Genomic DNA, 13615 nt, shown 5'->3' with positions numbered 1-13615 from the left:
TGCAAAGTAATAGAGGGAAGACCAGCTTCCATTCACAATAAAGCATTAGGAGCACAACATAGAAAAGAAAAAAACTGTTTAAGAAATTTAGACTGAACAACTTCCAGTGGTCTTAACTAAGTGTCAGCCCAGATTTGCATCCCAAACAGTAATTGGCTGAAGGTTTAGCCTTAAAAACCTCAAGTGCTATAGGTATGAAATTGCCACCTTTTCTACAAAAAAATGCATTAAATCTTTACAGCTCTGTAGGGCTTTTTCAACTACATATTTCTGTTGGGCTAGCCATGCCCCTGTTGACTGAAAAACTACGCTTGGGTATTTTAAAACTCTGACTTGTTCAATCGGCTGCTTATCCAGAAACCATCTATGGAGCCTATAACATTTAGAGAATATCATAACCTTAGTTTTGTTATGATTAACCAATAGGTATTCTTTTTAGCAATAATCAGAAAATGCCCTCATCAGTCTTTTCGACCCCATGCTTATTTGAGAAACAAGCACAGCATCATCTGCATACAATAAGCAGAGCTTGGAAGATTACTTTTAAAAAGTAATAAATTACAGTTACAATTACATGACCCAAAAAAGTAGTAATTACTGTTACAATTACAACTGCTCTGAAAGTAATTGATTACTTTTTCTCCAAAGTAATCACTGCAATTACATTTCAGTTACTTTTTTTAAAAAAATGCCTACAAGGTGCTGGCCTTGGCTGCTGCACATCTAAGTAGCCTAAAACAACATTAAAAATAAACACACACATACAGAGATAATAGAAGAATACTTTTCATCCATAAAATAGCAGTGGTGGTCTCTCCGCTGGTAAGGGAGGTGGGGAGGGAGGCAGAGGCCACTACTCAGATCTTTACACGTCAAACCAAGTGTAACCCCCCCCCCCACTAAGCCAGCCAGCATAATCTCTCTCACTTAACCACCTCCCGGACCCTGCCCTGCCACCAACTAAGGGACACTCACCCAAGCAAACATTTTCCCCTGAGATGCAAAAAAGTTAAAATACTGCTAATACAGCACAGTAGCCAGAGAGGGTGGTGGAGGCCACTTTGTGTGCCAAGTGTAAACACATTATTCACACACACACACACACACACACATGTCATCTTTCACCCACACAGTTCTTTATCTCCATTCTGCTGCTGCTGCTTCCTTTTCCTCCTTTATCCATGTTCTTGCCCTCCGGCTCCTTTTTCCCTCCACTCCATTCTTCACACCACCACCATCCATTTTTTTAAACAATTGTTTTCTCCACTCCACCCTGTCTCACTCTCCTCCTCCCTTGTCACCTCCTACCCACCCACAGAGCATGAGGGAAGAATGACGCTACACAGAAGCCCAGTTTGAGGCACATGATTTTCATCCACAAATCAGAGGAACAGAAGACTTTCCCTGCTCCCCCCCCCAAGTAATGCCCCAAAGTAATGCTGGAAACATTACAATTACTCCACAAAAGTAATAAAATTACTCCTAGCTCCATTCAGAAGTCGGCCTCCCTTCAATTAAAGCTCGAGTCCATGTTGCCCTAGTAAGTTTTTGGAAATTACTGATAGCCGCCCCTTCTAAAACAATAGTTAAGACATGTTTGGAACCGGCTAAAGTGGATAATTATTGGTCTGGCAGAATAGAAAGTGTTTTCCACCTGTACCACGTTTCTCCACAGAAGTCTAAGACCTAAACTCAAGATCCAAGCTACGTGATACGTTCTTCCAATATAGCGCCAGTTTAGACAGGCTAGCTATTAATAATTCTAGATTTAGTCCATGGTATAGGCTCTATAAAGTAGACAATCACAAAGCTTCCTATTTGACCCAGTCGCTTCCATTAAAATTTAGACAGTCCTTCACGGCATTGCGATTCCAAACTATGCCAAATGCGGTCATGGATGGCTGCTACACCCAAACGCCGTGGGGTGAGCATGTTTGTATCTGTGGTTCCAAGGAAACTGAGGATTTACCCCATTATCTCAGACTCTGTCCTTTGTATTCTCACCCCCGGGATAAGTTTTTGAGGACCCTGTTGGCCAACCCGTTTTTAACAACTCTCAATCAAAAAATCTTTTACCTTATGTCCGATTTAGACCCTTCAATAACATACAGGGTCTCTCTTTTCGCTCTGGCAGCACAGAAAATATGTGCTAGAGTTGTCTCTGACCTGGGGACTGATTGCTGAGGGGATGGTTCCCTATGAATGTTTTATTCCTATTGTAATAGATCGTATAAGTCTGTTTTTCTTTTTCTTTTTTTAAAAAATGTTTTAATATTTTAGCGAATTTTAATTGTATCTGCCTAATGGTTGTAGACGTTTGCAGATGCTTGTTATGCAAAGGCCTATGGCCACGCAATAAACTGAACTACTACTACTACTACTCCTAGCTCTATCACAATCAAAATGTAAAGGAATTACCCACTCGTTTCTCAAAAAAGTAATGAATTGCAAGTAAATTACTTCCAAGCTCTGACAATAAGACAGAAACAGCTTTTGTAGCCAGTTTGGGGCATGAAGTATAGGGGAACTATTCTACTTCTATGAATGGTTTAGGTTCTATCTTCTATGTCTACATGCCATGTAATTAGTAAGTGAAGGGTCTGGTCTGCTGTTAATATGGGAGATGAGTGCAGGGTAGCATTCTTAAGTGAGATGTAAGAAATCATTGCCTCTTTTACAAGGAATACTCTAGCACTTTATTCAAATCCCAAGATCTACCTTACCTGGGGAACTCTGCAGCTATTCCCTAATGTCAGACTGAGAGGTCAGCAGCTATGATGCTGATTGCAGGTCTTGAAAGGTATGTAGATCCCAGAGAAGAAGTGGGTGTCACTCCCATCTTGCTTTCCCAGTGGTCTTTGTATGCTTTTCAAGGTCTGAGATCAACAGCACTGAGCAGAAGAGAGTGTAGAGCTTTTTGAGTTCTCCAGGGCATTGGACACCTCAGAGTTCATGGGTCCTGAGGTGTTCAATAGAGGTAGATTAATGACTCCTATGCCCCTTGCTAGAAAGTGGACAGCTCAGCCACTGGGACAGTGCAGTCAGTTTCACAGTTGTTAAACGAACTCCACCAGTAGTGTTGTGGCAAATTCAGAAGTGCAGAGTCCCTTCATGATAGTCACAGCCATGCCCCTCCTTTTTATGCTGCTGGGTTGAGAATAAGATCCTTGTTAATGCCTTCTCCCACAACAACCTATGTCCCTAGGAGCCAATTAGCATGAAAAGAGAGAGTATTAGCTACTGAAAAGAGTCTTCACAGTGGCTGACTCATCTCCTTTCACTCTGATTGGCTCCAATTGGCAGGAAAGAACAATGAAGCATGTTAGAAGACTCTTCTCAGTAGCTAACACACTCCCCTTTCATGCTGATTGGTTCATAGGATGCTGAGACATAGGGACCCTGTTGAGCCCTGCTGCCAAAAAAGTATGGGGTCTGAGACCCCCTGAGACCTCTGACAACTACACCCCTGAACTCCACTATCTGGGAATCAATGGTAGTGAAAATGATATTTTGAAATTATGAACAATAAGGTCATGAGATGTGGAATTCAAATCTGGAGGACAAATAATCAACACCTGCATATTTGGCTTGGCAGGGGAAGATGATCGCAACTTCCAGTATACCAAGGGGCTGCCACTAGTCAGTTTGGGGATAAAGGACAATAGAAGAGTCTCTGCAGAACAGCCTTTAATAGGTTGGGCCTTGCAATGGCCCCTACATTGCCTATCCTGTTAAAGTACATCCCATATGCTGTACTTTGAACAGAGCATATACTGTTCTATATTCATTATATAAAACAGGAACCCGAAAAGGAAAGAAACAATTTTTCTACACTGTGTTCACGCAGCTGATCACTCTTACAGGTCTTCATTTTACATCTACTGTGTTCCACCCTTGGTTTACCTTTTTGGCAATCATAACCAAAGGGGCACTTTAGAACATCTGCAGGCAATTTTTATAGGCACTAGTGATTCATAAACTTTGATTTCAAAGACATTTCCTACAAGTCCTTTAGCTCTGTGGGACCACATGAGTTCCCCCACAAAAATCCTTGGTTTGTTTCCAGAGTTTACTTCATGATTTCAGTTGTCTCGGGGATAAAGTGGTCTTGTTATAGCTCAATCACTGAAAGCTATTAAATCAAGCAGCTCAGACAATTCCCTAGCTTGGACAGTTTTCTTAAGCCACCCCCCCACCTCCATCCTCCTTCATTGCTTCTCCTTTTGAAGCAGTGGAAAGGTATGTACTTTTAGACTGTGTTGTGCTGGATTTTGGATTCAGCCTGTACATGTGTAAGATTGTTACAACATTTTATTCGTGACATCTACTGAGCTGAGGTGGGGGGGGGAGGGCCAGGGAAATAATGTTAATGCAGAGCAACATCATTCCAATATGCTACAATTTCCTTTCCTTTGAATCAAAAGCAGTGTCCATTCCGACCCATTTCCAGATGGTAAGGCTAAGGCACATTAGTTTTCTCAGCTTAACACCTCATTTTTCCTGTGTAACCATTATACAAGCAAGTACTGTTGCATAGCTGCATCCAGCCACCTTTAACACATCTCACCAAATGGATTATGTTTCCCTTTCCAGTGGGTGGAAGATCGTATGAGATCCAGAGCCACAATTTGCACAAATACAGGCATGTACAGCCACGTCAATCTTGGTCCTTTCAATGCTCAGAATTACAAGTGAGGTTTAAATACAGTATTTAACTCTGCAATCCTATTTACACTTTACTACAGATTAACCACCATTGAACACCTCATAGGACTGAGATGTGGTTAAAAATAAGAGGTGTTAATTATCTCCTAATGTGTTAAACAACTTGCACATAAAAAGGCAATAGTGATTTTAAGAGAAAAAGCTAAGCATGAAAACATCAATAACTGCCTTAAACTGAAGCTGGCTGTACTATCAACCCTGACTAGCAGCACCTCTCCAGATCAGGCTTTTTCTCCCCAGCCCTATGTCCTGAGAACATTGTGCATTGGCCCAAAGAAAGCTCTTTAACTTAGGAACATAGGAAACTACCTTATATTGAGTCAGACCATTGGTCCACCTAGCACACTATTGTCTGCGCTGATTGGCAGCAGCTCTGGATGACTTTCCCAGCCCTTCTGGAAATGCCAGGGATTGGTCCCAGGATATGGGACACAAGGATACCACCTTGCCAAAGCTATGCAGGTCTGGGTCTAGTCAGTGCTCGGATGGGAGAACACCTGGGAATAATATATATATGCCACCTTGAGTTCCTTGAAGAAAGAAAAGTGGATATATATGCAACAAAATATTTTTTTTAAAAAAACTGGGATGCTGCCAAGCATATATTCTGCTACTGATCTATGGACCCTCCCCATTCTTGTAGTCTTATTTTGAAACACTGAAACTCAATATCAATTATTGTAAGATGACATTGGTTTTATGTTGGGAAATGTTTGTAAGAAACATAAAAAACTGAAACATGTTGCTTGCATAAGTATTCAACTCCTGTACTGTGGAAGCTCCCAGATGACATAGATGGAAGAAATTGCCCTATCGAGGACACAGTTACCTTACCATTGGCCTCCACCTGTGAACCATTAAAGTTGCTGTCACATGGTCAGTATAAAAACCCCATTGTTGAAGGATCATTGGTCAGGCTGTGGATCTGAAGAAAAATGAAGACCGAAGAGCATTCTACAGAAGTGAGAGGTAATGTAAAACAAATGCATAGATTAAGAAAAGGGTACAAAAGAATATCCAAGTGTTTGGATATCCCAGTGAGCACAGTTGGATCAATAATCAGGAAGTGGAAGCTGCATCACACCACCCAGGCATTGCCAAGAAAAGGCTGTCCCTCAAAACTCAGCACTCAAACAAGGAGAGTTGTGAAAAAAGCCACAGAGAGGCCAACAATCACTTTGAAGGAGCTAGAGTTCAGTGGCTGGGAGTGAAGTAATGGTAACACTGGCCTGTATGGGAGGGTGGCAAGAAAGAAGCTGTTACTCAAAAAGTACCATCTGAAAGCACGTCTGGAGTTTGCCAGAAAGCATGACAGTGCCCCAGCTGCGATGTGGGAAAAGGTTTTGTGGTCAGATGCGACCAAGAGAGAGCTTTTTGGCCAAAACTCAAAGCGCTATGTGTGGCACAAACCTAACACTGCCCATGCCTCAAGACACACCATCCCTACAGTGAAGTATGGTGGTGGCAGCATCATGCTATGGATATGCTTCTCATCAGCAGGGACTGGACATCTTGTTAAAACTGAAGAAGAATGGATGGAGCAAAATACAGCGAAATACTGCAAGAGAACCTGCTTCAGTCGACTAAAAAACTGAAACTTGGGAGGAAATTCACTTTTCAGCAGGACAATTATCCCAAATCCAAGGCCATAGCAACATTGGAGTGGCTCAAGAACAAAAAGGTGAATGTCCTACAGTGGCCCAGTCAAAGTCCTGATCTCAATCCCATTGAGAATCTGTGGCACTCTTTAAAAATTATGGTCCACAAATGATGTCCAACCAACCTGAACAACCTGGAACGAATCTGCCTAGACTAGAGGAATGGGCCAAAATCCCTCTGACACTGTGTGCAAAGCTAATATACACCTACCCCAAAAGACTTAAAGCTGTTACTGCAGTGAAAGGTGGCTCTACCAAATATTGTGTGAGAGTTGAATACTTATGCAACCAACATGTTTCTTGCAAACATTTCCCAACATAAAACCAATGTCACCTTACAATAATTGATTTTGAGTTTCACTGTTTCACAATAAAATATCATACAGAACAAAATTACAATATATCATTTCTAATGCAGTAATATGAGAGCATTGGTCAGGGGTCTGATATATATATCAGATATTTCTATCAAACTTTAAAAAGTAGGGAAATTGGGTAGCTATAGTAAATGTACCAGGGGAGCAGGAGATCTGACCTCCTCTCTGAGGTTAGTGGTGGCAACACCTACCATCTCCAAAATGGAGAATTGCATTTTTGTATGTTTGTTGGTGTTCTTCTTATTTTGCTTCTTTTCTGTGTTACTATTACTGATTCTACAGAGAATCTAACCTAGAAAATTATATTTCTCTCATTATTCATCCTAGAAATCGGTGTCAAACTTATTTTTATTAATTTCAAAGCCTTTTTATTGGTCAATGTCATATGATGCTGAAGACAGCCTTTTGTGTTTCAAACTAGAGGTTATGCTCTATTTCTATTTTGGGCACATTAACAGTTGAATCTGAAACTGCAGTTTCATGTAAAATCAGACCGATTATAATATGTTGTTACTTAAACAATGACACAAGCTGTTGGAAAAAACAAACCTGGCCTGCTCAAGATGCATGTTTTCAGCCTGCTATGCTTAAACTACTCCACTTAAAGAAAGGTGGGCATGGTCAATTAAAAACATAGAGCACACCTAGAAATTTGCTAGAATTTCTTTCACCTCCCACTGTTTTATCTTGTGCAAACTGAGACACTCCTCATGTCTATTGAAACTATTCTGCCAAACAGTCAGTGCCATTATTCCACAATTGTTTTTGGAGCTTTTTTTTAGTGTTGCAAAGTGTTGCTGTACTTCACATATTCCCAGAAACAGAAGCAAAAGAAAATGATTTACTAAAATTGCAAAGTAAATCCAACATATTTAAAGTGACTATCTGAACCATATCAACTGTTTTAATACTTTTGCTTCCTCCCTGCTTAAACAAGATCAATACAGCACATGTCTTGTTTCTATTATTTGGGCTGATTGCAGGTGTCGCAGGAGCCTAAATAAGCTATTGCCTGCTATAGTTCAATGCTGGGAGGCCCTAACCAAACTCTCAAGACACAACAATTTATTCTTTGATTAGAAGTCTTTATTTGCGCACAAGCAATTGCTTGGAAGAGTTGCACAGAGAACAAGTCTCTATGTAAGCCTTACCTTTCATAAAACACACATCTTTCTTATATACTCTTTTCAAGATTACATTGATTACTCAATCTTCACGTCAATATATGTCAATCAATACAATAACTTGGTATAAACATTCTTAACATAGCATAAGCATTATTATATCTTCTAAAATATGCAGGTCAAGATAACCTTTTCTCTTCCTTTTCCATGACACAACTACTCCATGACACAACTACTCCAACCCCTTCCCTACATGTTCATCATATCTCCTTTGATAAGTATTTGACCTTTAAAGCAAGCATATATTTATAACCTTTACTTCTTCTCCTAGCTTTATAAGTGCAATTTCAGCAGTTCCACTGATACATTTACTAATACATTTTGGGCCTAGCCACTTTGGAGAGCTCACACAAACCTAGACCAAAATATTTCCGCAACACAGGTGTTGTCATCACTCACCATATGCAGGAAGTGGATTGGCCTGTGAAAGACCAACTCAAATTGTGCTTGCATTTTGACAAATTTGTAGAGCAGTCCGATATCTCAGAGAGGTCAGGCCTCCTTCTCCCCTGGTGCATTCACTATAGCTGCCCAATTTCCCTGCTTTTTAAAGTTTGATAGAAATATCTGTTGGCTATAGGTATGTTCTTAAACCACAAAGATTTTTGCCTATTAGTCAATTTCTCTGCTTTTTAATCTGGGAGGTAAGAAATGGGATCCTGTGCAAGTTTGCTGAGAATGGACTGATCATTTGCATGCTTATTCAGTTCAGTGGGATTTACTCCCCTGAAATCACACTTAGGATACGTGAAACTGACCACAGGGGATGGGGATGGGAGGAGGGGGAGGGGGCAGGCAGGAGGGGGAGAAGGAGTGCAGGTTTGATCATTTGCATGTTTATTGAGTTCAGTGGTATTTACTCCCATGCAATCATGCTTAGGATAGGTAAAACTGACCATGGGGAAGGATGGCTGGAGTGGGCAGGGGAGGAGGAAGAAGGAAGAGTGGAAGAGACGAAGAATGGAGGAGGAAGGGGGAGGAGACAGGAAGGAGGGGAAAGGCAGGTCTGATCATTTGCATGCTTATTGAGTTCAGAGGGATTTACTCCCATGCAATCATGGCTAGGGTAGGTAAAACTGACCATGGGGGAGGAGAAGGGGGAGGGGAGAGTAGAGGGAAGGAAGAAGGGGGAGAGGGGAGCAGGAGGAGGAGGAGGGGAAAGGAGGGGATTGGGAGGGGTGAAAGAATTGGGAGCGAAGGGGCAAAAGGGAGATGATGGGAGGGAGGAGGAGGGGACAGCAGGTTTGATCATTTGCATGCTTATTGAGTTCAGTGGGATTTACTCCAATGCAATCATACTTAGAATAGGTAAAATTGACCATGGGGGAGGGGGAGGGGAGAGTAGAGGGAAGGAAGAAGGGGAGAGGGAAGCAGAAGGAGGAGGAGGGGAAAGGAGGGGATTAGAAGGGGAGGGGTGAAAAAATTGGGAGGGAACGGGCAAAAGGGAGGAGATGGGAGGGTGGAGGAGGGGATGGCAGGTTTGATCATTTGCATGCTAATTGAGTTCAGTGGGATTTACTCTGCTGCAATTATGCTGAGTATAGGTGAAACTGACCTCAGGGAGAGGCAGGGAGGGGAGGGGGAGGGCAGGCAGGGGAGGGGGAGGGAGAAAAGGGGAGGGTAGGAGAAAGAGATGAGATTGGATGGGTGGGCACTAGGCAAAGGGGGAGCCCCTTTCTTTTTCCCCAACTTTTTATTCTACAGCAGGCACATGTAGTGTCCCACGCAAATTTAAACCAAAGCTGTCCCTGGCCACATCCACTCCAAACCTTTATTTCACTTTAGACAGTCGTGGCTTCTCCCAAAGAATCCTGGGAAGTGTCATTAGTGAAGCGTGCTGAGAGTTGCTAAGAGATGCCCTATACCCCTCACAGAGCTTCAGTCAGAGCGGCTGACTGTTCAACCACTTTGGCCACTGGAGCTCTGTCAGGGGAATATGAGTCTCCTCTCAGCACCCTTCACAAACAACACTTCCCAATATTCTTTGGGGGAAGCCATGATTGTTTCAAGTGAAATAAAGGTCTGGTGTGGGTGTGGTCCCCTGATTAGTCAAGCCAAGCAGTTGTGAGTTTGGCTTTGAGAACACTGACAGTTGGTTCTTACTGAGCATGCCCGACATTATCATTCAGTTCAATGCTAAATTTCTTAAATTAATTAAAAATCAGCCAGGCATGTTTTTAACTTTTAAACTGCAGAAGATGAAGGTAAGAGTTTGGGGCATGGTCAGTAATAGGATTACAGGTACTCTGTGAACATGGCTGATTTTTAATTAATTTCAAAAAATTATGAGAACTGTGACAGAAAAAAAGTCCAAAAAGGGTCTGGTTTTTCTCTCTCTCTTTTTACACTTTGAACTCTCCATTTTGACTGTTTTGTGTACTGCCATGAAAATTTAGAAGGTTGTTAAGCAAGCATTTCTGAGTTCAGGACTATAAGTTTTGTAAGGTTTTGTTTTGAAATGAGCTTATGGGAAGCATCGGACTGGCACAGGGGGTATTTTCAAGTTAACATTGCGGAATGCGAAAAATCCATGCTGACTATAGTATGCAGCCACTCTTGTGGCTGTATAATATAATATATATATATAATCAGTAATTTATATATATATAAATCAGTAGTTAATATATATATAAATCAGAGTACATAAAAGTCAAATATCAATACAATATTATAACAAAAAGAAAAATATACCAGAGTACATAAAAGTCAAATATCAATACATTATAACAAAAAGAAAAATAAACCAAAACATAATATAATCTGAGCAATAATAAACCAGATGCTATTCAACCAGCTAAGACAATACAGCAAACAGTAATAGCCCAGGCAAATTAAAACACCTTAACTTGGCACAGAAAATAATATAATGTCCATGCCAGTCTTACTTCTTTTGGGAGAATATGACAAAGCTGGGGCACCACCACTGAAAAGACCCCTCCTAGTTAGGAGGTCCATTTGGTGACTGTTATCCAAACTGATGAAATTGTATTTGTGATTTTTAAAGATGCATGTGCTCCGTTGTATCTCTTCATTTTTTTCTGAAAGAAAATTACATGACAGAAAACGAAGCAAATGAAGCCCAGTTTCCTCAATGAATAGATGGACACTTACCTGTAATACTTGCTATCTGAGTGCATGGAAGTTGTATGGCTTCTCTTGTTTAAATATGCAGCCTGATCTGGTCCATAAAACCTAACCATTGTGGTGCAAGCAGAAGTTTACCACAGAAATTTACCATAGATTCCACAGTGAGAAATTACCAGAGTAGGACAGGCCTGAATCACTTGTCACAAACAGCTTCAGGAATACTCTTTGCCGGAACCAAGAGGCCTTCTTCACATGCTTTAATGGGCCTTAAGATTGAGACAGCTATGACCTTATCATCCTCTCCACTTCTTGCCAAAACAACTCTTAGCTGATGTTCTTACATCATGTTGGGCTTCTGCCTTGTTATGTGTTCGATGCCTCATGCTGATGGTATAGATTTGCAGCAGCTTCTTACAAGGGCCAATGGAATACATATAGAATTCTAGACCTATGCCAGCTGCAACAGGAATTAAGTTGTTGTGGTGTTAGTGGAGAAAGATAAGAGGAATTCCAAGATCAAACACAAACAAAAGATGAGCTTTAAAACTGGACCTCAAGAATGTGGCTAAGTAGTTTGGGACTAATTGATGGATTCATAATTCATACAGAGTTGAGTGTGGTTAAGGGTTCTGTGACAGATCTGAGTAAAGATGGTTACCTAGATGGTAACCCAAGATGGTAGGAATTCAGGACATGCCTTGTTGAAATATATGCTTTGTTGGCAACTGTTGTGAAGTGCATTAGTGGCCTCCAGGGAATCAAACCACAATGGCAAACCATTTTTATGGGGTAATATCTTAAGCAGGACAAGATACAAAATCATAACAATGGTTAACACCCAATGTTCTCATCCTGGACTTGTTGCAATAGGGGCAAATTTGGGTTCAGAGAATGGGCTGATGGCACAGAGTGCTATTACTCAGCCAGGATGATACCCTGATGGGAGGTTGTCTAGGTAAGTGGCTCTGGAAAGAAGAGCAGAATGAAAATTCCTAACTCCAAGGAAGATTCAGTTCAGAAACGTTGAAATGTGAAGCAATGAAACATATAGGTGCCAGTGCAGAGAAAGCCTTACAGAAGAAATGCAGAGAGAAAAAGAGGGAATGAGGTTTTAATCAAGCAGTTCTCATGCATTGCTATTCATCAGGGTAGGAAACCTTTTTCAGCACGAGGACCAAATTCCCTTCTAGGCAACTTTCTGGGGGCCACATGTTAGTGGTTAGCAGAGCCAGAGGCAAAAGTGGGCAGAGCGTCAGACGTAAATTTTACCTTTGTTACCTTAGTTTCTACACATACACCCTCCTTGCATCCCAGCAAGCAAGAGATGCCATCAGAATTCAAGGGCGCATTCTAGCCAGGCAAAAACAGGCAAAAACACTCAAGGGGTGTGTGCTACCGGTTCCACGCGCAGGACCAGCCAGACAGGCACAGCTTTGCAGTCTCAATGCATGGATGAGACGATGGTGTTTGGTGGAAGGGTTTGGATTTGTTAGGCACTGGGGAACATTTTGAGACAAGCTGGGCCTGTACAAAAGGGACGGGCTCCACTTGAACCAGAATGGAACCAGACTGCTGGCACTTAAAATTAAAAAGGTGGCAGAGCAGCTTTTAAACTGACTGAGGGGGGAAACCCGACAGGAGCTGAGGAAGGTCCTGTTCAGAATAAACCTCCCCCCTGGGATAAAGACCAAAGAGATGATGAAATTTTAAAAGGGGTAGGCCTAGAAGTAGGCATTGTGAGAGCAGGGGCACAGGATATCAATTCAGAAGGGCAAAATTACCACAGGCCAAACCACAAGTGCCAAAGACACTTGAAGAGAGACACTGCTTACAAGTGCCTGTATGCTAATGCTAGGAGCCTCCGAACCAAGATGAGAGAACTGGAGTGCTTGGTCTTAGAGGAGAGCATTGATATAGTGAGCATAACGGAGACCTGGTGGAATGGAGAAAACCAGTGGGATATGGTTATTCCTGGATATAAACTATATCGGAAGGACGTATTGGTGGCGGAGTCGCTCTATACGTGAAAGAAGGCATTGAATCCAGCAAGCTCGAAACCCCAAAAGAGGCAGACTCCTCCACAGAAACATTGTGGGTGGTGATACCATGCCCCAGGAGGGATTTAATACTGGGAACGATCTATAGTCCCCCTGATCAAAATGCTCAGGGAGACCTTGAGATGAGATATGAAATTGAGGAAGCATCCAAACTAGGAAATGTGGTAGTAATGGGTGACTTTAACTACCCGGACATAGACTGGCCACATATGTGTTCCAGTCATGACAAAGAAGCAAATTTTCTAGATATTCTAAATGACTATTCCCTAGACCAGTTGGTCATGGAACCGACCAGAGGGACGGCAACCCTGGACTTAATCCTCAGTGGGGACCGGGACATGGTGCGAGATGTAAGTGTTGTTGAACCGATTGGGAGCAGTGACCACAGTGCTATTAAATTAAACATACATGTAAATGGCCAATTGCCAAGAAAATCCAACACGGTCACATTTGACTTCAAAAGAGGAAACTTCACAAAAATGAGGGGATTGGTAAAAAGAAAGCTGAAAAACAAAGTCCAGAGGGTC

The sequence above is a fragment of the Rhineura floridana genome, chromosome 1 (genome assembly GCF_030035675.1).
Source record: "Rhineura floridana isolate rRhiFlo1 chromosome 1, rRhiFlo1.hap2, whole genome shotgun sequence".
Classification (NCBI taxonomy): Eukaryota; Metazoa; Chordata; class Lepidosauria; order Squamata; family Rhineuridae; genus Rhineura; species Rhineura floridana.
This window is presented reverse-complemented; position numbering follows the sequence as displayed.